Source organism: Miniopterus natalensis, chromosome 16 (assembly GCF_054644295.1).
Source record: "Miniopterus natalensis isolate mMinNat1 chromosome 16, mMinNat1.hap1, whole genome shotgun sequence".
NCBI lineage: Eukaryota > Metazoa > Chordata > Mammalia > Chiroptera > Miniopteridae > Miniopterus > Miniopterus natalensis.
The window spans coordinates 365035-374105 of record NC_142096.1 but is presented as its reverse complement, the minus strand read 5'-3'; positions in this window follow the sequence as shown (position 1 = coordinate 374105).

The following is a 9071-nucleotide window of genomic DNA, read 5'->3' as shown; positions in this document are numbered from 1 at the left end:
AAATAAGTTGAGAAAAAAGCATCTTCTTTTAAGGTTTTCCCCTTTCTGTATACATATTCTAAAAAATTAATTACTTTAAATCTTGGTCGTTTCAAATTGGCCTTTATGTCGGTTTGATGATGTGGTGGTCTGACTGGTAAAGTGAACTTTGCCCTGTGGTTTTCATTCTGCCTAGTTCTAAAAACCCAACCTTCTAACCAGTCTGTATGCATACGGTGCATGCATACCAGCCACTGTCTCCCATAATTTAATACGAGGCACAAAATAAGATGATACCGAGGGTCCGGGTGGATCTGCAAGCAGCCCTCATCCCTAGCAGAGCTGCTGCCATCTCAGTGGCCAGTTTTCATTGTAGTCCATGTTCAGTGACTGATGTTTAGGGAAAGTGTGACAGGGTGTGCTGAGTCTATCCGGTCAGGAGAGAAGCGGGCCTGGTGTAGAGGAGAGGCTTTGGAGTGTCTCTTTAGTGGTCGTTCAGTGGAATGAGCTGCAGACGACAAGAAAGACGTGTCTTTGACATCATGTCTCCCAAGGCGCTGTGCAAGTATGGCTGGAGCAGACGGGCTGGGCTGCCTCGGTGGTCTGCGGACACAGCACTAAGCAACATTTGGGTGCTGTGATAAGAAAGTTCTTTTCAGTGCTTTCTCGAGCCTCCTGATTAAGGAGAATGTCACAGCTGCGCTGTCACCTTTTAACCCCCCTTGTTAACAAAAAGAGAACAGGCTTCAGGCTCAGAACTTCGGAAACAATACTTAGCAAGAATTTTTCATTTTTTAAAATTGTATTTTGTTTGAAAATGACCTTCTATATATGACAAATGGTAGTTTTCTATGTATAATATATAAAGTTTCATTTTATAATATTGAAATAAAGACCATTTGAGGTACTGAGTTGCATGGGTCATACCTGACTGTGCCATCACTCATAGTAGGAGGGCAATAGGGTAAGATTGAGTTGCTCTGGGAAGGGACCACAGAGTCTGTAACCATCTCTTTTAACCAGAAATGTTAGAGGACACTGAGGGTGGCATCTTCACACTGTGTCAGGACAGAGCCACCATGGTGAAGGCCACAGAGCAGCTGCCTTGGCATTGCTGGCACGCGTCAGAAATGCAAATCCACGCTCACCTCAGATCTCTGTGTTGGTCTCTGGTGGTGAGGTCCAGGAATTACTGTAACAAACCCTCCAACAAGGATGCAAAAGTTCCCAATCCCGTGTTAAAAAACATAGTAGGATTGTGCATGAAATAATTCCTCTTTAGTTCACATCTGTTTCCTGTGTCTGGTCACTCTTGTCTTCAGAATGAACAGTCTCAGAACAGAGGTCTGATTAGGAAATTTAACAGTTTTTTGCATCCAACTTGAATTCCCGAAACAACGTTGGTCATGCTTTGTATTTTAGAAAAACCACTTGACCATGGTAGTCAGACCCATAGAATAGAATCTACAACTCACCTTTTCAGGAAGAGGTTCAGAGGGACAGATACTGAGTGATGACCACAGACACAGAGCTGATGGGAAAGACAAGGGAAAAGCTGACGGCTAAGGCCCCAGGGATGGGACTGGGCGTCCAGAGGGACTTCCAAGTGGCGGGGCTGCTTTTCATTTCCCTCCTTTGTCATGAATCCTCTTCCTGCCTCACCCACCTCAGTCGAAGACTCAGTTTTCTAATTTAGGTAGAAAAATTACAACCCGCTGGGAGAAAGGAGAAGCAGTAAGCGCTCACATTCGGCTACCCTCACAAGCAGCTCGTAGTCTGTGGAAATGTTTCCTCTGAAAAGGCACCTCCCACTGAGCCTGGTTCCCAGCCTAGCTCCTGGTCTTCTCCATGGGGTCATGTTTCCTCTCAAACAATCCACCTTTCCTCTAAAAGCAGAACTCCTTTCCTTTGCCCAACTATCCCTTCTGGTCCTCTTCCTGGGAAACATCTTAACTGCCTGTAGTCTTGTTCCCAGGATAGTTTGTAACCCTTTAAAACCTGATGTCTCAGAGTGAATAAGTCTAGGTGGAAAGGGACAATTACACGGTGGGTAGGCCTCAGATTCCTCTACACTGAGGACGTGAAGCAGATGTGTGTCTCGTGCTCAAAATTTCCACTGATGGCGGGATCTGCTGCCATTCAGGCAGTGCCCTCATCCCCAGACAGGCTGTCAGGCAATCTTTCCTGGGCTGGTTCGAAAATCGACTTCTGTAGTTTGTATCCTCTGGTCCTGGATCCAAACCTTGGGACAGAGTAAGCAGTAAATCTATCGCCTCCCCACATGGCGGCCGTTCCTGAATTCCCAGGCAACCCTCCTGTTTCTAGTGACCTTTTATCTGCTTCAAAACAATCCCTTCTTCCAATGGCTGTTTAAGAGGCTTGGTCTGTGTTCCTCTAAAGATTGGTGTCTGTCACTGACACAATGCTCTAGTCCAGGGAGGTCTCGCCAGCGCAGTGGGATGCCTCCTCTGTATAACTGCAACACTGAAAGCCCATTTACCAGTAGTCACACATTGCTGTTGAACGGACATCTGTCAGCTAAACACCTCTGGCTGCCTGTTTTTGCCTTCTCTCCTCTTTATAATCAGAACTGAATTGGGTTTCAGGCCCACATATAACACACTGCCCTTGTCCCTCTTAAATTAGTTTTTCTAACTTCATCCCTAGTTCCAGTCATTCAATATCATTTGTTTCCTAAATCTGGGATCTCCCAGTTCATCATCCACAAAGTCTACAAAGTGCCTTTCGTAATTTCATTCAGGTTACTAATTAAAATGTTGAGTGGTGCTGGGCCAAGGATAAAGTCTGCAGAATGCCACAGGCTTCCTCCCTTCAACATGACGAAGCTCAATTAATCGTCAGTGTTTAGGCACAACCATCCCCAGTCACTAGTGATTATGATCAAAAATTTTTAATGTGTTGGACATATTATTCATCATTAAAGAATATGGAATCTCTACGTTTAACCAAAATCATCTCTATTTCCAGGTCAGTTTTTAAAGCATTGGCTTTTTTTTTTCATCTAAGATGTTATTTCAGTGTAAGCATGTTATTTTTTTGCAGTGAGAATATTAACATATTAAAAAGACCTGTCTCCTCTCCTTCCATACAAACAATATGGTATTGCTCAGCTCTGCCCATGAAATCCAAGTGCAAGGCACAGTGCCCACAAACCTCATGATTTAAGGATACCAATTGTATAAAGAATCCCCAAATTCAACGTCTGGACAAAAACCTTAGAAAATTAAAGAGTAAACGGAGCAGCAGGAAGGTGGCTCTGACCTCTCCACCACCTCATCCTTCTTCCTCCATATGGGCCACAGAACCCAGAACTCGCTATGCCAGGCGCTCCCCCTGCACCAGGGCAGGCAGACACTTCTCCCGGGTGGGCACCTGGGGGCCGAGAAACCCGCACAAGCAGCCTGTTAACTTGCCCCATCTCCCCAGTTACTTCACCATTCGCTCCCTCACCCAACCCCCAGGTCTTGTTGACAGCTCCTACTCTGGCCGCTTCCTCAGGTCCCTGTTCTCCTATGAAGGCTCCATGCACACGTGAAACTTCAATAAAATGGTTTTGCTTTCCTCCTGTGCATCTGTCTTTGTTAGTGTGATGTTCGGACTCAGCCAGAGACCTAAGGGGTCAAGGAGAAACCCTTCCTCCCCTACGAGGCATTGAGCCCTAGGAGGTTATCCAGTTACTTTATTCCTAAATTAATATCTGTCTGAAATATGCCATTTCAAAAGCACTGATCAACATAAAGCTCGTTTAAGATCACTTCCCTTTTCCCTTTTCTCTGCTGGTGGTCATATCACCATTCTCACCACAGTTGTTGAAGAAGGAAATTGGAGGGGTGGAATGAAGAAACCCACTGTCTAACCCACCTCTGGTAACAGCAGATGTGGACGCGCCAGACACACTGTGCCAGCGTCTTCAGCAGTAAACACGCTCTTTAGAGAGGGCCACTCGAGAAGGCTCATGTTGACACTGCAGGTTCTACTGTTGGTTACTTAGACCTTCACAGAGTTTCCAACCAAAGAGAAAAGGAAACTGACTAGCACATAGATAACTGCCCTCAAGAGGCTGTGTGACCACGAGGGGCAATTAGAACATTAAAAAAATCAATGAACTAGACATTTTATTTGCCAATAGTGACCTCACTATATTAAGAACTTAACAAACTTTTCTTTAAACCTGAAGTATATTTACTACTGCTGTTGGAAATATAATTAAAAATAAAATCTCTTCCAAACCTAGAATGTCTCTGCTCAAAAGTAGAAAAGAAAGGAAGTTTAGTCCTGAGTAAGTGCTAAACCACATGTGATCTGCATCAGGGGCAATTCGCAGAGAGAAATGTCACCCTTTGTGTAGACACCCCCTCCACACATTACAGGATCAACAACAGCGAGTCCTCAAGTCAGGGACTAAACGGCACTGTTGGTAGAACATAGTCCACCCTATATTCACCTGGTCCTTGGGGCCTGTTTCTCTCCAATGCTTGCTCCCCTCCTGGCCAAGTATCTCAGGCACTATTCTTACTCCAGTCTAAGCTAGGCCTTCCTGTCTTCTCCCTCTACACCCTTTCTCTGACTTGCCCCATCCCCTCCATAGTCTGGACATCTACACATCAGTGGCTCCAGAGCCAACCCTCCTCCCTGACCTCGACTCTCACACTGGCCCTACCCATTAGATGGTTCCACAGGAAAGTCCACATTCCAGCCGGCCTTCCATTTCCCACTGCCAACACACACACACAACCTGCTTTCCTCCCCACCATTCATGTCCAAGGAATCATAGTCCTATCATTCTACCTCCAAAGCTATATTTTCAAGCTGATAATGTTTTTTATCCCCACAGCACTACCATGCTTCAAATCAAGCATCTCTTTGGCAGGTAACTGTCAGCTTAAACATGCCTCTGGTATTTAAAAGGCAAGCCATCCAAGTCACCCTCTCACCTAAAACATTCCATTATGCTTAGAAAAGACAATCTACATGATCTGAGTCTGATCCCTCCAATCCCATAGCCCATGTAACCATCCAGGTGGGAGGCTGAGTGGCTTGGACCAGGGTTTTGGCAGTGGCAGTGCAGACAAGTGGCCGACTCGAGAACAAGAACAGAACGTGTCCACACGCTCGCTATGGAAGTACAGGATGGTGGTAAAAAGAGGCATCAAGATAAGCCTCAAGGTCTTAGCTTTAACATGTGGTTGACAAATCGTATTGTCTGAGATAGAAAAAATGGGAAGCGACCAGGGTGGGGATGAAAAATACCAAGAGTTCAGTTTGGGGTACATTAAATTTGGGACAGCAATGGGAAGTCTAAAGTATCAGGCCTGCAATCAGAGAACTAAGTAAACCTAAGAGTCAGCAATGTCTGGAGGGTGTGCAGCTTCACTGACAATCACAAAAGTGGGTGAGTCACCAGCAGCGAGAATGGAAAGTCTGGATACACACACTTCATGAAACACGGGGAACCAGTGGTGACGCCCTATAGGCAACAAATGGGAGACCTGGAGATGATTCTTCTCTTCCTGCAACATGTGCCTTTGGTGTATCTTTAAGTTATTTGAAAATTTTTAAGTGAGTCATGATTCTGAAACTCTACCATGAAATTTTAAAGGTAGAATGATGTCATTTGCAAGTTAGTCTTCATAAGAAAAAAATCTAAATAAGATGTTGACTTCTAGTGGAAAAGAGATGAATTTTGAAAGCCTGATGTTTTTTCAGTTCTCTTTTGAATATTTTGCATGGTCATGGGTGACGGGCAATGAACAAACACACCCTTAATAAGGTAACTTAACATTTGTGCAAAGGAAGATCAAGTAGCCGCTGCGTCCAGACCACTACTTAGCAGCCACTGAAAGAGCGTGGCTCCTCCACGGCAAGGCAGGGGGACTGAGACTGAGCTATGGCTCCAGAAAGGAAACAAGGAGGTCAGTGTCCAGCCCTCAGGTCGGGGAAGACTTAGATCCTAAGGAAATAATTTGACAGTTGCTCTTTACATTGTTAACATCGACCTCTAACCAAAACAGTTTCCCATAGAGAAAATTTTATCCCCAAAACCCTCTCCCTGCCCTTCCCCAAAAGTCCAGATTCCACGATTGCTGTTTTACTGAGACAAGACTGAGCAACTGGACACCACGCTCTGGGCAGAACCTGCTTTTCTCAGGTCAAGCCTGAGTCAACGACCCCTCTCCAGCTCATGGAGAACCTTCCTGTTGACCCAGGACTGACTGGCTCTGCTTATGACATTTTCAAACTTGAAGGGGCAGGGGCAGGGCTGGGTTTTCCCAGGAGAAGGAAGTTTGGGTGTTTCTATCAGTGACCAATCACAGTGACATAACTCTTCGATTGTTTGAACAGAGAAAAGTACAAGGGGTTATACTTTTCTTTCTGGGATCTCTAATAGCTTTTCTTAAAAACCAAGCGGCATATCTAATGTGTTTGCTCTGTGAAGCCTTTACTGATTTTGGTGCTTTACTGATTTATGGAGATTTACTGATTTATGGTGATTTACTGATTTACACACTTGGAAAGAGTATGGGCTTAAATTATCAGATGTTCTCGTTGCTCAGAAAGGACACAAATAAGAGTGGATGGAACATGAATTTACTTTCCTGCATTTTACCAATCAGAACTTAAACCCCATCCTGTGGTCCTTGTCTCCTTTTACTAGTTATTAAGATAAAACTGAGGAACCTCACCCACTGGGCTTTCCTGTTAACACCACAGCGAGAATCACTGTTTTGTATAGGCTATCAAACCTTAATTTATCACTTTTTTCACATATTTATCTTTTGTGTGTGTGTGAACATTTAAGCTCTACACTCTCAGCAAAATGCAATTATATATATGGCATTGTCAACTACAGTCATCAGGGCTAATTCCTAAAACAGAGGCAGGGTCCCGTTCCGGTGGACTAACCTCACCCATCATTCCAGCATCCAGGTCAGAGAATCCAAGTGCAGCAGGCTGTGAATGTCCTCAGGGTCCAGCCTCCTGGTCCTGCTTTCACCATAAACCTGCTTTGGGGATTTTACATGCTAAAGCAGGGACTCTGTCTGGTCACCTCTGTCTCTCACTAGTGATGTGTGCATATGGCTCAGGTTAAATGGCCTCAGGCTGTCCATCCTCTGAGGGGGTGCCTGCAAGCAGCTCTGTGGGGCCTGCCCATGGTGCTGGTGCGGACAATTGCACAGCATATGGGAGGAAGAGCACCCACAGCTCCCTCCTATGTCTGCTCCTCTGCTTGGCCCCTCTCTGACCCCGTTCTGCCCCACCACTAGCTGGAAGAATGGGGGCCATCAGAAGATTAGGGTGCAGGCTGCTCGGAAGAAGATTTGGGGGAAATGTTTCTAAGTGGGGATGTGAGTAGTGAGGACTGGGCCAATTCCCAGGATCACTGAGTCTATTTTAAATAAAATGGTAGTGAGTTAGTTTTGCTAATCTTATCTCATTTACTATGACAAACACTGTGAAACTGTTGCAATGACGGTTATCACTGTCCTTTCCTTTGAGATGAGTAAACAGCTCATTCAAAGTGATGGAAAGGATCACCCAAGGTCCTGGTAGGTAACAGAGCCCGGAAGGCGCACGTCCTTCTCTGACCCTGGCTCCCTGTACTTTGCACCCCCCCTCCTCCGGCCAGTGGTGACTGAGAAGGCTCCTGTCCAGAGAGAGATGTGGTTTGGTTCCAGTTCTTCACTTTCTCTTGCTCAGCTTGTTCTGTGGTTGTGCTAACCTCAAGGGCAGTTCAGCTAGTGGTGTGATCCACCCTCCTCCCATCCTTTCCTCCTTGGCTCCTGTACGTGATCAGACACAAGGGCAAGTACAGGGGGACTTCCCGTCCGACTGTCTCATTCCTGTGTTGTCTTTGACTGCTCTGGAGTAATCAGAAGAAAAGTGCCTCATCATGTGTGCCCTCTGAGTGCCTTCCTTGCCAAGCATGCTTACACATTAGGCACAGGAGTGTGTTTGCAGGGCTTCTAGCTGTTGGCATGCCTCACACCCATTTCCCAGGCTCTTTTATGTGGCTCCACAAGGGCACAGTCCCTGCCATTCAAGCAGGACCCAGGGAACATTCCCACTGTCCCTGTGCTTCTTGTCCATGGGAGTAAGCTTGACACAGATCTTACAAAGGCGGAGACTGGCAGCAAGCTTTCTCTGTCCCTCTCACCCAGCTATTCATTTACTGGAGAAGATTACACATCTGCACCTAGCTTCAATACAAGGAGAGCAGGGAACAGCATCTTATAGCCTCCAAATCTATGAGGGACCTAATACCCTGGGCCAGATGCTAAGCAGAGACAAGCAGGACTCAGATCTGAACCACAGGACGTGGGTCTGAACCAGCATGTGCCTTCCTCATGTGCTCAGCCCTCTGCCCCTGTGATGGGCAGTCAGGAAGCAAGCCCCCGCCCCCACTCTCCCCAGTTCCTCTCAAGGTGCAGCAACTCTGCTCCTGCTGTGCACTGACTAGGGCAGCAGGGTCCTTTCTGGTGAAACTTGCTCTCTTGCTTCAGGAATCTCAGATCCAGGAAGGGCAGTGGGCTCAGGGATGCAGACCTCCCCTAGGTGCCGAGGGTCATCAGGCAGTTCTAACCACAAAAGGAGACAATGCAGACATTCATTTGGCTGAATTCCTAGTTTCCCATTATGGCTCTCCATGTGTTTGAAAATAAAAACAAACAACAAAGACTCTGACTGTGAACACCCTCACTGTTACTTCAGTCTCTGGCCTTTCCTGCACTGTCATCTCAGGACCACCAACCACAGCCAGGAGAGGTCACCTCCATGCACTTACATCTGAGCATCAGACCAAGTCCTTATGACCTAAGCAGAATACAGACACTGCGCTTAGCAACTATAAAGATGTTACTGATGTTTTCTAAAGTACAGGACTAAAGTTCCTATCCTTTCCACACATGAAGACTTATTTCTATGAATCACTTATATGAACCATTGCAAAGATGAATATATACTGACTAAAAAACAGTTGTTCCTTGGACACACTATAAACGGAGGATTTTAATATCATTCCAATGTAGCTTATCTTTGGAGAACACTGGAGATCATTGCTTTAAGGATCTCTG